This window comes from Apteryx mantelli, chromosome 17 (genome assembly GCF_036417845.1).
Source record: "Apteryx mantelli isolate bAptMan1 chromosome 17, bAptMan1.hap1, whole genome shotgun sequence".
Taxonomy (NCBI): Eukaryota; Metazoa; Chordata; class Aves; order Apterygiformes; family Apterygidae; genus Apteryx; species Apteryx mantelli.
In genome coordinates this window covers 12014476-12036218 of record NC_089994.1, presented here as the reverse complement: position 1 = coordinate 12036218, position 21743 = coordinate 12014476, and positions in this window count along the sequence as shown.

Below are 21743 nucleotides of genomic sequence, written 5' to 3'. Positions count from 1 at the left end.
AGCTGCTGAATCAGGGAACAGTTTCAGATTAGTGCTGTCACTGTTCAGAACACACATCTTAAATGCTATTGATTTTTAAGATGATGAGTTAATTTGTGCAATCCTTTGCCATTTACAATCTTTTGGATTCCTGTGGCATTTGGAAAGCCATGTTCTGGAGAAATAAGCTCTCCAGGAATGTATGAACGCTGGGCCTCTCCCCCTTTTTCTGATCATTCTTTAGCTACAGCTAAGGAACATTTAGTCATTAATTCATCTTCATATCATTTTTTACTGAGCTATACACAGTCAGATGAATTCTCTCAATTACTCTCTGTGAAGTACTTAACATAATACCCAGCATACATCACCCTTAGAGGTCTATGGATGTTACAGACCAGGTGAGCGTACGTTCTCTTGTCTTGCAAGGGAGGAACCTGAAGCACACACATTGCTTGTTGTCAGGGTAATCTGCAAGCACCACTAGCATAGGGTTAGGAAACATGCACTGCAATGCAATGCTGCCTCATCAGCAAACAAGTATTTTGCAGCTTCAAGTATTTGTGCACTTCTGCCTGTCCTAGATAAGAGGAGACGGACAAGAAGAGGAGACACTTGAGTTCCCTTGGATTAAGAATGATAGTTCTAGCAGAGCCCTGACTCTAAAATGTGTGATATAAACCTCCCAAATCTGATCTGCATTTCAACAGAAATAACTGCTCTGGGGAATCAGCTAAAGCAAGATACAATTACAAGGCTAGTGGCAGCCTTAACCACAGCAGTTCTTCACACGGCTTGACGGACGCAGTGCTGTAATTCTAGATGTGTCAGCGCTGCGGTCTTGAGATGATTGTATTGCTACCTGCATAAAGAACATGGCCTGTGCCCCAGCACGCGCTCAAGCATCAGGGGGAGTCCAGCAGGAGGAATTACTGTTTGTAAGTTTACTTGCAACTTAACCTGGCTCATGATAAGCAGAGCTCAGCTTATTTTTTAATTAGCCACCCTACACATTGATATGCCAAGCCAATATAGCTGCTCATGGCAGCACACATCAGCAGATCTGATTATTTTAACCTACCTGGAAACGTGAAAGAGTCTGACAAGGAACTGTGCCTTCAGAGAAGCAACCCACGAGGCAGCTACCTCTCTAGGCTCTGGGTAAGATGACACTTTGAACAGGAGAAGCTTGTTAAGAAAAAAATATTTCCAAGTGACCTATAATGAAAACATGATCACTTCTCAGATCAAGGCACCGTCAGAGCATGCAGGGCAGTTTGCAGCACAGATACAGCTTTCCAGCTAGCTAGATCTAAAGCTCCTGGGGTGGTAGGTTTTACACATCCTAACTAAAAAGTTTGACTGGCAGAATTTGATTTGAAATGTGCTCAGACACGGCTCTTCTTCTGAATTTACCAAAAATCCATATAACATAAATTTTAACCTAGTATGAAGGGATTATGGAGAACCAGAAGCTAGGTTTTTATTTATACATGCATACATGGACACACAAGCACACACTGTGGATGTTCACATGTACACCACTGTAAAACAGTCTCTCCCAGAGCCCAAATCGGAAGATTAGTTCAGGCTTTCTTTAATATGGCACTGACTCCCGACATCTCCTTTGCAAGTTCTTACCATACACTCAGGATTTGCTGCCAGCAGGAGCTACCAAAACCCTTATTCACAAACCGTCGGCATTATTCCCTTTTGCAATTGCTGCCAATCCCTCTTTCACAGGGCATCTGAACACCTCTCCCTAGACCCACCTGCAGGACCTCTTCAGCCACCTCCTCAACCATCAAGCAAAGAGCCAAGAGGAAAGGGTCTTGCAGGAAGGGTAACAGATCAAACAGAGAAGAATGAATTCCACATATAAGTTACCTCCCACTTCTATTAAGAAACATCTTGCTTGTGTCAGCTTGGAAAGAGATGATCGGCCTGGTATCTAGACTGTACGCTGTGCTGAACTTTTTGGATGCTTAGCTTTCTAAAAGTATCTCTTTCAGAGCAGACTTGATTTATGGCTTCATTGACATTGCATTACAGCATTACAACAGTGCACGACAACAAGGCAGAACCACCGCTAGGTCCCTGCCGGCAGGATGAGTCACACGCAGAGTGCAAAAGAAAGAAAGGGCTCCCACGCACAACGGCGTACGAGCATGCAGGGCGCAGGAAAATGCTGCAAATGAGTATCGGCATTGCCAGTGGCACCTGCATTCTCGTGTTCAAGGTTGTGTCCAACTGCACCTTAGTGGCACAGGAACTGATATCAGTGGGATACTCCTTTATGGCAATTTTTTGAAACTTCATAGTAATTTTTGGCAATGAACCAGTAACACTCCACAGAAATATCAGTGGCCTTAGAGTGGAAAATTGGGGAAAACAAACAAACAAAAAGATCAAATTACATAGCTATCAGACATATGAAGGTAAAGGCCCAAACTCTGGAAATATTTTGTACAAATAACTAGGGTAACTCCCATCCAATTAGTCCCACTAACATCCCTAAGCTTACTCAAATACTCCAGAGTTCAATACCCAAGTTGTTTGCTGAAGTGGTACCAATATTAACTGCTACACTATATTCACATACAAATGATAATTCAATTATAAATATCAAACTACATACTGCCTCACTAGATTTGATGAGCACCAGCAATAACATAGATCTGAAATCTGTTTGGCTCAGCCTTCAGCATAATTTGGAGTCCTCAGAAAATTGTGTAGTAAAACTTCTGCTATTTTGGCCTAAAGTCTGCAGTAGTTCGTAACTTTCTCACTGCAATAGACATGTCAGCATTATTTCCCCTAACATTCTTTTTTCCTATCAAGTGTAGTTGGCCAACAAGAACTATAAACTGATCTGTGCTTATCATCTTCTGATTATTGCAAATACCAGGTCCTTCTGAAACAGTGTCATCTTCAGTCTGCAATAGGAAATTAAACTTAAACCACTAGGCCTAATCATATTACTTTGAATGGAGTATTGATTGCGGTTAATTTTATCGCACGTTTTGAGAGGCTGGCTTGCTTGCTGGCTGTCATTTTGATAAATGGGAGCCCGTGGATATTTGAAGGGGGACTGATATTTCTATTTAAGAAAGCACCACCAGTAAATTCACATAGAGAAAGAGTCCATCCTCTTTACTAAATAAGCACAGGTGCTATTAGGATGGTCGCAATCATGTTGCGCCCCAAGTGGACGGTCAGTTCAGAGACTGGCTACCGCAGATTCCATTTTCCAGCAACTGCTGAAGCTCACGTAGGTTTGGCCTTTGCATGAGTAGCAGCTGCCATTTTGAGTTTCAGACACACTTGACTGCAAAAACCCTAGGGACAGTCACACTGGGAGCACCAGGATAGTGATCATCCAAGCGCTGAGGTATGGACGCTGAGTAAAGATGGTCTTGAGAAGCAAACTACCAAGCTGGATTTCAACATCAGGGAGATGCTGAGGCCACCTGCCTCCCTCGCTGTAATGCTGGCAGCGACCTGCAGCAGCTGGAACCACATTTAATTTCAGATTTTGTACACTGGCAGCACAGTCAGACCCATGTTTCCGGTTTGGGCTGCCTCCTCCTATTACAGCTGCTTTCTGGTGAAGGGAATACTGGTGGGAGAGATCGAAGCACATAGGCTTGGACTGGCAGGCAGTGCAGGGAGGAAAGGGGAGTCACAAGCGGTACAGCCTTCGTTCTTCCTACTTCTATATCTGATTTCTATCAAATCGCCTGAGATCTGGTCGTCATGACGACTTTATTTTAATGGCAGAAGATAAGAGAGAGAAGACTCAATACTGTTTATCTTGTATTTAATGAAAATTAACACGTGACAATATTTAAGGCAAAAGTTACGAGGAGTTTGCTTACTCAAACTTGCCCTGTTATGAATTTACTGTCTGAACAGTTCTCTCTATTTGGTTTGCTATTTAAGAACATACTAAATAGATTTTAAAGGATTAAACAGCAAATATTTTAGGCAGCTACCTAAAATCAAGATATCTTTGAAACAAAGCTAAGGAAAAAAGCTTATCAGGGATTTTTAAACAAAGTCCAGTCTCATCAAAAATCTGTCACTCTGGGTTATAGAAATAGTCCATTGTCTACTTGTTTAATATTTCAGAGTCAGTTATCCAATTCAGATTCTCCTTCAGATGGAGATGAGAGCCAAAACACCCACATGTATAGATATAAAACTGCTATCTATATTTTGAAACATGCAGCAGATTACAGTACATATAAATGCAAAAATCTGTTTACAAAATATATGGCCTTGATTATTCCTTGGACACTTCTCAGATGTGCTGTCCCTGATAATACTATCTGGTATTACAGTATATTTTTCAATCTCAATTACAGGGCTACGGTTTCCTTCTAAAGCATGCATCTCATTCCTCTTTAAAGCATGTTCTTATTTTCACAAGTTCAAATCCTTTTCTTTTTTTCTTCTCTCTCTGCTCTTCCCATTCCCCCAATGCACAGCAGAAATTCTAACAAGATCTTATTTAGCTTTTGGAAACAGAATTGAAAGAACATAATCCTTTCTGGTTGAGTGACATCAGCCTGTAGAAGGCAGTCCACTTTGTGAGCCTGTTAAGTCTAGAGCTATTTCACATGCATTCTTTCACCTCATGTCCATTACCAGGGTTGCTTACATGTCCACATGCGTAATTCCTGTGTACGACAAATTTAGAAGACATCACTCAGGTATGCCTGGTACTTGGGACAGATCTGCATTACCCTGACTTCTATGTTTACTACCATGGAAAATATCAGTATGAAAACCAGATGAGTCTTCACCATCAACGAAAACTCATCTTACAGTTCAAGCCAATGAATAGCTTATCGTAGTGTACAACTAATTGCACTCCATCCACAGTAAAAAGTGGGCCTTTGCTATGCTTCTATCTCTTTTCTCTCTCTCTCTCAAAAAAAAAAAAAAAAAAAAAAAGGCACTGCCGAAGTCCAATATTTTATCTGTATAAAGAATTATCATCTTTACAAACAATCAGGCTGATTCATCAGAATCCTGAATTCACTAAGCAGGACTTTAAAACGAGGCAATGAACTATTATTTTCTCCATTTCAGAGACAAGCAAAGAGACTCAGAGAGGCCTAATTCAGGAGGAGTCTGAAGCACAAATTTAGAAGATGAGCTGTACTTAAGCCTCATGAAAGAGATCTAAAAACACTTAAATGACCACTATAGCCAGAAGGTCCATCCCAGTCCTCTACTCTGCAAGAATCCCAAAGTCTGAGTCTTAAACCTATTCTCCATTATCTGGCTCTACTTTTTCCTTCCTTCATCCTACATGATACTCTTGATGGTCAAAATTCATCTCAGGCAATACAATATTGAGATATTGCAATAAGGTAACAAATTTCACCAGTTTTAAAGCCAGAAAGAATGGCAGATGTAATTTACTATATAATACAGGCCCGAAAACACTACCCTCTCATTCTACCACAGAAGTAAAAGTATTATTGGAAAGAAACAAATGCCATTTCCTCACTTCCTGGGTTTTATATGAGATGAAAATAAAATAATACATAAGAATGGATTGTGTCTATCATCATAGTAACATATGCCTTTTTTTGTTTATTGCCTGACTCTGCAATGTCACAGCTTATCCAATGTTGTGAATTAGTGCTATTTTTTATATTGTTACACCTGGAAGTGATGTTTCTATGACTATGAGGGATCAATACCATGAAAAGCATTTGCTAAAGCATTTTACTCCATTATACAAACCCAGTAAAAGCATTCCAATCATAAGAAACATTTCAGGCCCTATATTCATTTAGGGCCACAAAATCCTCAGTGACACAAGACTGTCCTAAATTTGATCCAATTCTGTTATTTCAACTCCAATATATTCAGCTCATTTCTGCTCATGAAGTCCACCTAATAACGGCTGACAGCTGGTTCTGACAATAGTGATAGTGTTCTCTCTCTGATTGACACAATACCCAGACTTCACTGGCTCAAGTTTCTTACCTGGCTTTTATGCAGACCACCAGCATCATCTTGGGAAATGCCTTTCAATCCCTCAGTCTGGTTCAACATTCATAAAAACCCATGAAAAGATTTGCACTGGCCTTGACTGGTGTTAGATCAGATCAACCACCTGCCTTGCCTACTTTAACTACCATGACAAGGACTACCCAAAGTACATGTATATGCACTACAGGTAGCTCAATAGCACCCCACAGCACATAGGCAGTGGCATAATTATGCTAGAAAAAAGTAACAACCTGATTAGCAGCAACAACCTAGTTTTGAAAAGTTTATTGATAGGTGCAACCATTGCCATTGCAAATATCACAAGAATTACAACTCTGTTCTTGAGTTTCTTTTAGCTCAGTCACAAGAAAAGGTTGAAGATACATAGCAAAGGAGCCTGATTTTGTCCATCTCCTCTGATGTTCTTGATTCCTATGAGCAGGCTGACCGACCTCTTTTTCTACAGCTGCCCTTACAGCAGCTTTGCAACATAGAAGCAACGTCAGTAATAAACTGTAACTGCAAAGAGTTACTTCCAGACTAAAAGGAAAGCTGTGCAACTAGTTAAAAGAGCAAAAATACTAGCTTATGCATTCCCAAATTACTTAGTAGCTGGAACATTTCTTGACTGCACAGCTATCTCAGAGAGAGGTGGGTGGCCACAGCGCGTTGGATAACGCCAGGCAGCTGCAGTGGTCCCACCAGAGCAGCAGCCTTCTCAGCAGGCAGCCCTCAGACAAGGGCAAGCAGCAGCCCCACCACAGATCTCCCTCCACGGCCACTGTGGTCAGAGACAGAGATGACAGCAAAAGGCACCGAGTTACAGCAGAGAATACGAAGCAGAACGGAGGCTTAAAGCAGGGAGGAGGCAGAGAGGAGGAGAACAGTCATGAGACTCAGAAGAATGAGGGAGAAGCGGGGAAAAAGTTCACTAAATGCAGAAAGTTGAAGTGGGGAGAAGAAAAGGTGAAAATAGAGGAAAACAGTGGGGAAATGAATATCAGAAAATAGAAAAGAAAAACGGAGGAGAAGAAATGAGTAAAAGAAAGACTTAAGGGGCTTAGTGTGATAGCTTTATTATTCTCTGAGAGCCCCTTTAGCACTAATAACAGGAGAGATTAAAGAGATTTCTTTCAGCCATCGAATTTTTACAGATATATTTCCTCCTACTGTATCTCATTCAGAATGCAATTTCTGCTAACATTAAATCAGAACCAGGGGAGAATTTGGATGGAACTAAAACTGGGATAAGGTCTGGAATAGGCATCAAACAGCCGCACACTGAGCAAGGCATCATGGCATGTTAGGAGGTTTTGTTTTCTTATTTGCTTTTTAATATCAGACTGAGTCAAGAAAAATATGGTATATCCCATCTCTATAGCATTTCTCCCCTTTCCAAGAATATTGGCTAAATGCTCGTTTCTATGATGTGCAAAATTCTGACGTGTAAATATATTTTTTCAAATTGTCAAAAGGATTTTCAGAATAACAATAGGAAAAAAGATTACTGTGCATCAAAATACAGTTACTGCCTAAACATTTGTGAAGGAAATGGAGCCTCAAGAGTCCTGGACATAAACTGCTGAATCAGCTGAAGTTCCTGGGACTTCAGAGTACTTTGTGAGCTTGAAAAGAATCTTGAGAAGCAGCACTGAAAATCCCAACACAAGTCTTGGGGACAGTTCTCAGGATTTCTAGTACCTTGCAGTGCCTCCAAGAGCCAGGGCTTGGCCAAGAAACAGAATCCTTCCATATTTTGGCTAGAGCCCTGATATGGAACCAAAATCTAGATCTGCAGCTTGTGGCTTTCAAAACAGTGTTTTTCATTACAGTCTCCTCATTCACATCCTTACCTTTCTGGGTCACTGCCCAAGTCAAACAGAGTTCACTGCGTAATGCTAAAAAGTGATTACAGCTCTGCCAGAAGAAAACCACTCACATGAAAAAGCGCTCAGTGCCCAGGCTCCACGCAACGTACCGTGCTACGAGCTGGCCTGCTGTCAGTTCATATGGGCTTTGCACCCATCTTTCTCCAATGTCAGCCACTTTAATCTTGCTGGCCTTAAACAAAAATCCTAGAGTTGAAAGGGTCACCAGTCCAGATATTTATTTTTAAACCTTCTCTCTGAACTTGTCTATGCAGTAAATTAGTTAACTTCTTGGCTATGTTAGAAGTCTCTGGTCTATGACCACTGGGTTTCAGGCAGCCTCAAAGTCTCCCAAAAAGCAATACATAGTAACAGCAAGGAGGATTTTTTTTTTTTTTTGTGGGGGGGGGGGGGGGAAGAGGGTTGAACTGGAAGAGCACAGAGGGAAATTGTAGCTCTTTGTTACCGTAAGAGGAATCAAAGTTAAGCTATAAAGCACGGCGTGCAGTGAAATTCCTCCCAGGTGGGTCCTTGGTGCTGTTGGGGATGAGCAGTCTCAGTCACTCATCAAGCAAAGCACTCCCCAGGAAGCAGTCAACCGTTTGCCAAAGGCACCAGGATTGGTGACTCGGAAGGGATGGAAGGAGGCAAGATAGTCATGATAAAACTCCACTGAAAGTCCCAGAGGTAACCACAAAAGCTATTAAAGACACACATACAAATTCCCCCTTTCTCTAATGTACATCGTATATTTGTAAAAGGAGAACAAAGCCATCACTCTGCACCGAATGCTCCTAAGATCTGCCTCCCTTTATTTTTCTGAAGTTTTCAAGTACATCATTTGGGGTGTTTTCTAAAAATTTTTCTTCTGAACTGCCAATAGTGTGTCTTAATCTTTATTAGACGATGAACCACTCTTCCAGGCTCTAAGGCAACCCACTGACCACCAACTGGCTGATACCAGCAACACTTTGCAAAAGACTCCTGTGTCAAAATGGTCATTGCATACTGTGGTCCACATACAGCCATAAGACACAGGACTTCAGAGAGGAAAAGCCCAGAGTGCCAGTAACATACCAGTGAAACGCACAGTAATTTGACTCTTATTCATTTTCTTAGATTGCTACACTACTTAGAGAAAATCATTTTAGAAGACAAATTCCTTTGAAGCAATATAAAGCATTTCTATAGCTGGAGAATATAGGCCAGTCATGTATTTATTAAAACAAATGTCAGACCCTCACACACTTATCATGTAGCCATGCTCAAATTCATGAATAGAAACTAGTCGATTCCCTAAAGTACACACTGGGGTAACAGAACAAATGCACTTGTACTGACAGTCATTGGTAAATGGGTAATCAATGCCTCAGTGCTCCTTAGATAGCGGCTGCAGGAGACCCTTTTAATCGGCATCTGATACTTGATTCGAACAGACAACTAAACTGACATTCAGCCTTTGATTAGCCATCAACTTTTTTTCCTCTTAACTCTACTGTGGCTCCTGAAGAACATTTCTGAAGACCGGACTAAATTACCAGCTCCCTGCCATAGTCTAGCTTGACACCCTGAAGTATTTTATCATGTTTTCAGTGCTGATGTTGCATTGAAACACTGCATATGCTCTACTGACTGCTCAATATGGTTTATATTAATACAAGTTGTAGGCTGTCACTGTTCAGAGAATAGGTAGTTACAAGGAATGCACTGGTTACTTTATAACTGGTATAATTTATTATTGAACAAGCAAGTTCAACAAGCACTATAAAATCAATTTATAATTTTTATGCACTTCATCTGGGCTGAAAAATGGTTTTCTTCTCCACTATTTTCTGACTAGACCGCTTCGACAGAAAAAGAGGGAATAAAGCTTTTAAAATTGCATTTTGGTCAGCAAGGCACTCTGGAAATCAAGATTAAAGATGACAGTTTTTAGATGCATAAGTTATGCTTACTTTGTTTTATGGACCTAAGGCCACCATGGTGTCAGGCATTCTATCATGGAAAAAAAACATCCAAAGGTTAAAGAAAGAAATATACTTTGACAGAGTCAGCCAAAAACTTAGCTTATTTGCATCAGCTGAAAAGCTAGTCCAGTTTTGTTTACTCCTTCAGATCATTGATTCACAAAGGCACGTAGCTGCTGGTTATTAAAAGTTTTAAGAGAAATGGCAGTTTCAGAGGAAGTAAAACAAGCAGTGCTAAAATCTTCAATGGCTGTGCCTGTAATTACTATGCAAGACAAAACGCACACCTTCCCAGTAGCATGAAATCCAATTAATACAGTTCTGGGAAGACTCAGTGCTCTACTTCTGATGAAGATTTAAAGGTGCAATGACAGATCATGCGAGTTAGCTTGCTCTAACGACCCTAAAAGCCTTGTTAATACCAGCAAGATTTACCTAACATGTCCAAATGGTCAAGCTAAAGACAGTTCATCATCCCCACTGGCAGCAGTGCCTGGGCTTTACATCATATTACCAGATCAATAGGAAGAAGACAGGCCCAGAGATCCGGCAAGACAGCCCATTCCAGTAAAGTTTAACATGCCTGTGCTATATACCGAATCACCTCGGAAAAGTATCCCACCATCGTGCCTCGTGAGCCATTAGGGCATTAGCAATGTCACCAGATGGCCCTTTATTAACGGGAATCAAGAGAACTGCAGGGTACTGAACAGCATTTACAGAGCTGGGGTTAAAAGGCAGAGCTGTGTTAGGAAGGGTAGTGATACAAGTTTTTGGAGAAAAACAAACACAAGGTGTTGCACCTCAAGTTTCAGGTGAGAAATTCTGCTTCTGATACAAGTTTGGAACCTGAAGTATTGTAGCTGAAAGCAGACAAGTCAGCTTTTGGAAGTGCTACTGTCAGGCCCAGGGAGCCTGCGGTTTGGGTGCTGTGTGTTTTCATTTCCTTTTGCCGACCAGAACCCAGGTGGACACCACCATCTATCACACCTTGCGCTTCCTCCCTAGGCACAATCAAGAGGTCAAAGGCATTCTTACAGAAGTCAGCTCAGGAGCTCTGGCCATAATAAAAACAAGTCCACTAAACCAAAATGCCTACAAAACACTACCCAACCCATTTTGCAAAGAGTGGTGGTTGGTCAAACTCCTTTAACATGCATGAAGAGGCGTTTCTCCTGAAAGACATTGAGCCAGCCTCCCTGTGCAGCAGCCCAGGCCTCCCCGCAGATCCTCACTGCCATGCTACTCCGCATTGACTAAACCCAGGGCAGACAGAGCCCACGTCCGTTTGGCGAGATGCTCTCTACAGGTCTGACAGATAAAAGTCTTTCAGCAGAGGTCTTGCCATCACAGATGTGTATCTGCCAGCTCCAATAGCCTTGCTGATGGCACAACTAGAGCGTGGTGTTATTAATGAGTCACTCCCAAACTTTCAAATCGACTAAAAGGTTGCCTCTACTGCCACACCATTTAAATGTCATTGGAGCAATGACACTGGAGCAACCTGAAGGGAGGCTTGTACCTTTCCAGTTTGGAAATGTAATTACTCCAGAACTGGGCTATGGGCTCTGCAAATTCCTTCCCCATATGATCAGAAACAACACTACTTCCAAATTCAAGTGCAAAAGTAATTTCCTCTGCCCGGCTTTCCCCAGCATCATGCTGATGAAACCTCCCAGCTCCTGAGGCAGTGGCTGCACTGCTACTGGCAGATGCCACTGGACGATGTAGCACGTGTGCCAGTAGCTTTCACCTGGCTGAGAGCGGTGAGGCTTCAGCAGGGCACATGGCAAAGCAAACCACCGGAGCCCACCTGCAACCATGGATGCACGGTCAGCAGCTGGAGACACAAGAGCCAAGCTATTTCTAATAGAGCCAACTGCAGGGATACTGCACATCTTCAGTCTCACCTGAAGAGTGACAGCAGGCCAGCACCGCTCAGACGTTCCCACTTTGTAATGTACTACTTTGCCCTGACAGTTTTATCCTGGAAAGTGTGCAGAAAGGGGGAATAGAGGACCTGGGAGAGCAATACTGCATATGAAAGGGGGGTTGTCTGTCATGGAATTAGGGTACGTATAATTTTAAACGCATGCATGCTTACAGAGTCTAGCATTTGTTGTTATGCTTTCAAAGGACTTTTTAAATGACTCAGAGGAACATTTGTAGGGTGAAAAATGGCCCAAGACCTGGACTTCTCAAGATATTTCAGCATTAATGGATAGCAGAATTACCAAGGGAGAGCTAGAAATCATTCCTTAAATAGTCTCAAGGGTAATGAAAATAAAACCCATAGAAAGACAAATAGGAATACCAAGGCCTGAATATTGCTATTTCCTACTTTAATCAGGTTCCGGAGAGACCTACAGCCACTAATGCTAATTAACAATAAACAATAATAGCACTTACACGGACCTATTCAATTCTGAGATGTTATAGGCACTAATTTGAGTGCATTGGAGACCAATGAGATAGGCACTATTCTTCAGTATCACCAATGCTGGCAAAAAGTGTAATTTGTGTTCCATGAGAAATGCTCACAAATGGAGTTTCTGTTACAAATTATAATCATTCTTCTACAGAAATTTCACTTCACAAGTCATTTTTAAAAACAATTTGCTTCATTTTAACTGACAAATCAAGAAAATAATTGATTTCAATATCAGGTCTTTTCCTTGACTTTGCAAGCTTTAAAAGTTATCTTTTCCAAATATCTCAACTCCATTGTTCTTTCGAAACCTAGTTTCATCTTACTAACACACACTGCAAAGTTAAATTTTGACATAACTGCTTTTTCTAGAGGAAAGATTTGTTGGTCTGGAAGCAGCCTCTACAACAGCAAGGACTAGAACCATGGAAAGCTACGTCTGTGGCTCCTGCTAATTAAATAAATTGCTCCTCATGTTCTTAATGTTAAAATATTTCCAAGTAAAGTACACTGAAATATTATTCAGTTGCATTCATACCAAAAATGGAAAATCCAGACAGGCTGCAGCAATTAGCAAGCATGAAAAAAGCCTTAGCGATGTAGGAACGCAGGCAGCAGAGTGACATGGTAGCTGCCAATAAACATAGCTGCCACAGGAATAAGTTTAATTTCAACCATCCAGCTAAGCTAAAGGGCACTTTCATGCAATCCATATCACGGGGAATTCCTCTTCTCCAAGCACTTCTCTGAGGTATGACAGTTTTGCAGTGATTAGCAATAGGAACCATTCAGTTCTCAGATGTAGAATTAAAAGTTATTAAACACTTGAGAGAGGGGGAAAAAAAAAAAAAAAAAAAAAAGCCTGTCTTAATTATGTCTTCATCACAGACAATCACAAAGGCCTGAACTTTCAGCTCAGCCACCTTGTGCACCAAAGTAAATGTAATCCTTCAGGCAAAATGTTTACCAAGTTGAATAACCCTGATCGGTAGGAAACCAGTGTCACATGAAAAATTAAGAGCCTTGATGCTTCCAAAAACATTCCAAACAGTGGCGAAAAAGCAATCAAAATGCATTAGCAGAGAAGGGTACTCTCACCTCCCCTCTCCCCTTTTTTTGTGCTGTAAAAGCAAACGCCACATGAGCAAAGCAGATAAAGCTTGAATGGACAGGATTAATTAGAAAACAAAATAGTAATGGGAATAGCTGCTGCGCCATTTTTTCCCCCTTCTGCAATTTCCAGTTCAGTAAGTAGCCACTTATAAAACCCAAACAAAACACTCACAAAATCCTAGCACCTTCTTGTCTTTCTTTGAGTAATGAACCTATTTTCTTGTTCCTTGAAGATAAGGCGACTTCTGACTATGAGAAATATAGGAGAAAGTTTTCTATTATAGGTATAGGTCAGCTAGAGAACAGAGGCAGAAAATTGCTGTACAGCAGTGGTACAAAGTTGCGAACAGTAAGCTTTCCAGATGCCATCTTTTTTCTTTTTTTTTTCTTCCTTTCTCTCCAATTTCTTGGATTTCAAGGGCAGGTACTGTGAGACAGACTAGTCTCTGATGGCAGTTTGTTTCATAGATACAGGGAATGGACCCCTGGAAAAAAACATGGAACTGAATCTTTTTCGTTGCAGCCCAGGGGAGGCGAAGATGGGTGGGAGCAGTCTGGCCAGGAGCTGTCTGTCCAGCTTGGTTAGCATTAGGACCTGAAACGTCCCCTCGTGAAACTTCACGTTCTTCTGAAACTAGCGGATCCAGAGCAAATTTCTATGCTTTTTTGGAATGGCTCTGATCCCAAAGACAAAGAAGAACTCTCTGCTTAACAGGAATTAACCCAATGCATGACCACTCATTTCACCCAGAAAGAAACAAGGGAACATGGATCCCTCAAGTCTTCGGAAGGCTACTGGCTTCATTCCCAGCTCCCTACATCACCTCTTTTCTTTGCTGTAATTAGCTGGTTGCTGGGGATGTCTGGATTTAGGAGATTAGCTTAAGAGCATCTCCCACCTGGAGTAGGATACAACAGGCCCTGACATAAGTCCCCTTACACAGAGTTGTATCTCCTGTGGCACAGCTGAAGCAGCAAACCCTCTCCCTTCAGCATACATCCAGCTCTACTGGCATAGAATGTTTAAAGCAAAGCACAGTAAACTTTAAAATATACATATATGTTTGTACGTATTTTGTTACTACTGACATAAGGCCCTTTACATATGTAGACAAAAAACTAAATTACTTGAATAAACTACGCACTGGTGAAAGGCTACTCCCCATTTAATAATGTTGTCAATTAGAAATGCTTTAAATCTCTTACAGGCAAATCTCTCCTGCATCCTTACATTTACACTGAAAAAAATCAGATTCTTCAACACTGATGTGAAGAATTTTTTTTTTTTTTTTACACTTGAAATGTTAATTAAAAACCTCACAAAAAATATTTCACTACATTTTATGTGCTTAAAAAACCCTCTTAGAACCATGCGCCTGAGATAACAATATGCAAAAAGAAAAATAAAACCTTTGAAATATTTGCAGCTTCCTCCTGTTTCAGATGGTTCAGATCACAGGTTGGGTTTTTCTTTGTTTGTTTTCTAAAACAGATGGTTGAGATGCTGTTTAGACACATTCTGCTGTCAACAATCCTCCTCAAACACATGCCATTGACACAAGGACAGATAAACTTTCTGAAGTCAAACAACATTAAATAATGACAATTGGTGTTTTGCTTCTCTCTACTCAGCTGCTCTTGCATTTGACAATGATATTACAATGTCAGATAACCGATGACTTGTCATCTAAAGTATCATACTAAGAAAATCCACCCTCTTCAGGCCAGGCAGTACTTCCAGACATGATGTAGGCTTATTTAAACTTCTCCCCCTCCTTTCTTCTGATGCAAATTAAACACTATTAGTTCTTAAGAAACCATTTATGAATCAAACAGCATAAGGATTTAGCGAGGCCTTTGTTCTTCCTGAGTGATCAGACATAAGCATAGACAAGCCTCCCATCCATGCACGCTTAATTTTCAGTACTGGTACTAGGACTTTAGGTGCTGACATTTTCATAGGGCCTGTAAGATTAAATCCTTCTTTTCTCCTCTGAAATGAGGGAATAATCTCTGTTGTTAGGGTAAGTGCTGCCATGCTTACTCGTGTTGAGTATGTTACTTCATGAGTTGCTCCATTCAAGTCAATGTTATGCACTGAGAATGAGACCCTACTAAACAGTCAGGTTAGGAGGGGCAGATTCTCACCCTCAGATAGATACGGGCCTCCATCCCCTCCAGTCTTGTGCCTGTCTTCTTGACCCTGCTAGGAGGACTAAAAAGAAATGTATCCAATCCCTAAGCTGTTCAGGCAACATATAAATCAAGGATTTTATAGCACAGAAAGCAAGACTGTGTGACACCAAACCAGAACGATAATAAGAGAAGGCTTATTAGTACTGAGCTGAGGAGTTGTGCTACAGCATCTCCGCAGCACAAACATCATTCCAATGTGACAGGGTGACATGAGAGATGAGGAAGGATTCTTCAAAGGTGGAGAGGAAAGGAAGAAAATTGAATTCCTTGTCACTCAGCCGTAAGTGGTCTAATGAAGTGACAAGCGGATTTCCCAAAATAAAGGAAGAAATGCATGTCTCTGTCTAAATAAAGGCCATTAGACTGAAACCTGGAAAAAGATCGCGAGCACAAATGCCAAACTGGAATAATCACCTTCTCTAACAGAAGAGCGTTGCCTACTCAGCAGCAGGACTCCTCTAGCCGGAGGGCAAGCACGGGCAGCACAGGTTTAGCAAAGGCACATCCCACAGCCCATGCTGTGCTGGGTGGCTCGGCTCTGCTGGAGCACCCTCTGGGGAAAGAGCACAGCCTTCCTCGAGGGCAATGCCAAACTATAGCTATAAGCTCTCTCTCGTCTTGAAACAAGCTCCTCTTTTCCCAAGGGAGAGCTTTTTCCTGGTGGAAAAACTTCAGTAGAGCTCTTCTGAATTACTTCCTGAGTTAGGGGAGTCAGCACACAAGTCCGGGACTTTGACAGCACTGGCTCACTTCCAGCATCCTCCAGTCAAGCAAATCCAGCCCTCTAAACTTAATCAAATTGCAAGTAAAAAGCTAATAGTTTGTTTCATCACCAAAGTCCCTAGCAGCCCAGAGTTTTCCTTCAAAAGGACCTAGCCAGAAACCACAGTCATTCAAGTGATCTCCTCTTATTAGAAGTAATTATCACTAGCCAGATCTTAAAATCACAGAACTCTGTAGGATGGGAAAATGAAAGCTAAAGCAACCTGCCAGGGGTTGAGAGCCCTTCAAAGCCATGTCCTGGCACAGGCTGGGCAAAGAACACTCTGGCGCCAGGAGCAACCTTGGCCCCAGGGCATCTCATAGGACCACTGCACTTCCATATCCTGCCCCAGAAGGTACCTCTGGAGATGAAAACAGGCTGGAAACAAAGGAAAAAGGAAGAAACACTGCCAGTAGCGGGCTGTGAGCACCCACCTGAAGGTTATAGCAGGAATGTCACCATCCAAGTAAGCTGTTTTGCCAATACCCAGAAGAATTGACCATTCAGTGCAGTGTTTTGGGGGTAGGCAGTTCTTTGCCATCTTGTCCCAGCTATGGCGACAGATGGGTCTGGGGGCAGCACCAAAGCTCTCCTCCCTTTCCCAATACTGCTCACCCACCTGTACATGCAGCAGTGATGGAAGGGACACTCCCCAATATGTTGTTGCATGGCTCACTCACCTCCTTCTCTCTTGGATGGTGTCATATACGCCTTACTTTTAGCTTTCCATGATTACCAGAAAAAACACTTGTAGTCTCCTTGACATGTAATTTCTCTCCCTCCTCCCCCGACCAAAATCAGGGATCACATACAAAGATGTAATTTGCATGTCTTCGAGTTCTCATATCTTAGAGCATGCAGCTAAGTAGAAAATGCATTACCTGACATGTTTGCAATATGCTTTTCCCCCCCAAGAGTGCATGATCTATACAAACGATGTTTACGAGTGTGTTCACTGGCTACATTCCCATGGAGGGTCCTGAGCTCGGAGACCGCATGCGAACATTTAAATTCCTCCAGTTCAGCTTGCTCCCTTTCACTCAGGTACACATTTGAATTTGCTCAAGTGATGCATGATTCTGGGAAGAGGCACAAAGTACAAAAGGGGTTGGGGGAATTAATTTTAACATCAAGGAAGAATGTCTTTTTATTAGTTATCTGCATGAAGCCCTGGTCATACACAAGACACTCATGCTCTGCACAAATGAAAACAAACCAACAGTTCCCACCTTGAACACTTTAGTTTGATTTCAGGTGAGCAATGAACACCATGAGTTTATTTACAATGGCAAATATTTCAAATGTTTATGGCTCTCAAAGGTACTTTGCATGGCAATTGCCCTTTTATTTAAAAAAAGAAAAAAAGCAAAGCTAACAAAGCAAGAAGTATCACTCTGAGCCACTTCTAATGAAGTGAATTACCCAAGTCTGAATTAAGCTAGAACATACCCCATAAGGCTGCATTAATTCTTTGCTCTCCAAATCTAGCAGTGTTCAACAGATTTATCAGGAATAGACAATTCAGCCCAGTGCACCATCTTAAATCACCCTGCATTACAAAGGGGCACAGATGCTGAGCGTCTCCTTAGTTGGACTCCCCCCTCCCCCCAAAACCTGTGCTATCTTTGACTTTGACACTACTTTCAAGCAGGGTTTCCACAGTAAAGAAATACGACAAAGGAGAATGCCCATTCCCATGTTTCTGCTTAAAAATGTTTTACAGTTTTCCTTACAGCACAAGCTGATTTCAAGTACTACTTTTTAAGTAGGTCTCGTCCCCCCGACCTTGATATTCACAGAAAGGAAGAAACACTTTTTTTGACATTTGAGGTTAGCAAGAGGCACCAGCAAAAACCTAGGGACCACTGCCCTAAGAGTGAACAATCTTCCTGATCTTCTTTCAGTGCTTAGGTAACACCCAAAAGACCTGGCCTCCAGCAAATCCAGAAGCCTTTAGAAAAATCTGTTTCTGGATGTCATTTATGGAGACAGCTCCAGGGCAGCACTGTCAACAAGGCTAAACGGCTCTCAATCATCTTCACCACAAGCCCTTGCATATGGACAGTTTTATCACACCTGTCATCAGGGTATTGCTTACATTTAACCTTAGCATTTGCCCTTTCTTATAACTCAGATAGGTTACAAAGGAGAGATTTTATTCACTGTTCACAGCATTTATCGATCTGAAGAGGTTATTATAATAACCTGCAGGTCCACAGGATCACTTGCACTCTGGCTCTAACTTCCATAAAGCTATGGATTTTGTGATTACAAATGTTCTGGATAGGTGTATCTAGCCATCAGCTGTGACAAGCTATGCAGCTCAGCCCAGCTGAAAAAGGAGTCCTAGAACTAGGACTTTCCATTCTTACTAGGAGCAAGAAACCTCATCATATTGTCTGCTCTGAACTATTAAGTAGCATTTTGCCTTTGTGCAAACATGGAGCTTTTGACTATATGTAGAGAGATGAGTTGATTTCATGTCGAAGAGCTATTCAGGTAGAGTCTCAGCCCAATGAAATGTCTACACAGCATCATCCAGCATCAAAGCTGTGTCTGGACTTTGCCATATAGATGTAGCCCAAGTGTTATGACCTTCATTTCTGGCTCACAGAGCTCCCAAGAGCTCTGTCTGGGTCCCTAGAGGATCCCTCTTTGCAGCTGGTGCTGCTGTTCCTCCTCCAATCTAGACCAGATTGGCAGCTTCCTGCAAAATGAGCTTGTGCTATTCTCATGGAATTGCTGCTATGGTCTGGGGAGAGCCCAGCCCTGCTGATGCACACCATTCCTACACATCAGAGCAAGGAGAAAGTCTCTTTTCCTGCTTCCCATGGAAGAAAGTTAGATAAGCAACCTCAGGCATAAAAAACAGGCCTTATAACCAAAATCCAACCCATTTCCACCCACTGAGCTCTGGTAGCAGAGCACCAAGGCACACCTGGCATTCAAACACCCAGCACAGCATAGCGTCCACCAGGCCTGCCTCTGGGATCAGCCAGCCGTCCTTTTGCCACTCTTCCTTCAACCTGGTTAGTAAGAAAAGCTCCTTGGCACCAGGAAGGCAGAGCAACCCTGACCTTCCATTTTGCCTGGATGCCTGCGCTGCTTAGTGGTGTTCGAGCCATTTTCATTAGCACAACTTCAAAGCAAGGAAACACTTTAATCCAGGCAATGCTGCAGCAAGGAAAATGCTGAAAAGTCTCTTGGTGTGTCACACTCATGGTCGTCTTCCTTTAAACAAGGGTATCTACCCGTAGTGCAATAGCCTGAGCTAACAAAGAAAGAAGGCCATGACCCAATTCTCACTCCAGATAAGACTGTAGCTATGCTGGTGACTGAAACTGCCCACTTTCAAAATCTTTACCTCTATTAGCCAGCTTAAAATACAGCCTTGCACTCATGAGAGCATTCAGCATTCCCAATTCTATTCATGTGATAACCCTTTCCTTCAGAAGTGGCTTATATTTCAGGACCAAAGAAGCACTTGCATACCCCAAAACATCTTTTTCTGTCTTTTAATGATAGCTGTGGGTCTAGTAAGAGATATTATCCCCACCTAACAACATAGCCCAGATTTTCTTACATATAGTTACTTGGATAAATCTCCATCCCCAAAAGACTAAAGCTCTCACTGGATGAAATATTAACCTATACCATTGCTGTTCTTTGCAGTATTATAACTTGCACCTTACATGGTATTTTTATTAGCTTGTACAGAATACTATAAAACTAGACTGAATTTTCCTGAAAATCATGCAAACCAGAGCATTGCTGTGGAGTACTTTTTCTGTGACAATCAACCTACACTGGAAGATTTTAAGGTTTCTAGTCACTAGACTTTTTAAAAACCATGAACTGGCCTCAGAGGAAAGACACTAATCTTCACTTTTATTTGCTAACTTGATTGGCGTTTTATTTTTCTTCCAAGATCATGCTGACGCTGCTTGACTCATGGCCAAGGGATGCATTTTGCCTCTCTGTTTGTATCAAGCAAGAATGACCATATTCAAGTTGATGGGGAATACATTGGTGCAGAAACCGACTATTCAGTTAGCCCATTTCTTTAGCAACAATCCCTTTTCCTCCACCACTTTTAAAACTCATTTGCAGTATCACTCCATGCTGACATAAACATTCTGTCTCTTGACCTTAAGCAGACCAGAGCTGTGTCAACACTAAGTGTCAAATTCAAATGGCTTAAATTGCTCTGAACCTCACATTTCTTATTGGCTGCCCTTAAGCTGCTAATGTTTTGTATTGCAGGAAAGATCACTGCACACAGGGACCTGTGGCATTTAATGTGCATGAATCTTGCCCCAAAGGACACCTGGTCATCCTATCATCCTAGTACCGTATTTGTTATTCAACTAAGAACATCCGTAATTAAAGCCAAGTGAAAGCTTAGTCCTGAAGTTGTCTGTTTTTCAGAAAAAGACAATTATCTCCAAGCAGACAGTGCATCAGGACAGGATTTAAAAGCTTCTTTGCTTAACACAAAATCTTTGGTAGAAATGGAGACAATACCTCTCCCTTCCTTAGGCAACTAATTAGTGCTGAAAATTGTATTCAAGCATCTTTGCCTAATGCCACAAAATTGAGCTATTTGCTTCATACTGAACTTCCAATAACTCTATAATCTGCAGTTTCTGTTCTATAACCTAACAGGGCAAAAGCTAAAGCCTTTCTTGGAGAGAAAATAAAGTGGCCACAGCACAAGGGGATTTAATTAAGAAACAACTCTTCATTTACCAGTATTGCCAAGAACGCATTAATCCCACAAGGATTCCCAGTAGACAAGTGTCTTGGGGACGAGAGGACCTACCTCCTGCAGGTTCCTAGTGGCTGTTCTCATGACTGACCAGGAGCTGCTCTAGACAAACAGCATCCAGTCGCACTGATGAAGACAGAAACAAACTTGTGTGATCATTAGAGCTTAGACATGGCATTAAAGGGAAGAACTCATATGCATGTCTCTTGATTTAAACCTATTTTGGATCAGATTCAATTTGGGACCTGAAGTATATGCGCATTTATCTTGAGAGCAAGAGCTGCAGTTTGCCAGTTTACACAAGTCTAAGCAACTGTCTTAATGACTCCAGACCAAAGAATCGAGACTAATACATTCCAGATCCACAGTCACAATCTCCACGTTTGCTAGGCTAACACCAGCATCGTTATCCTAGCAGGAGAGCGTACTTCTTACGACTTCAGAGAAACTGCTTGCACACATGCAAACTCATGCATACATACAAATGGTTGCAGGACTAGGCAAATCTATGCAACAGAACTAGAAAAATAAACAGCACTGCCCCCAAACAGCAACTCTCTCATTTGCATTCAGAAGCCACCTTAAAATAGGTGTTCTGCTGGGCTTCCCTACTGGATATACAACTCACTAATTACCAGATTTGTCTCAG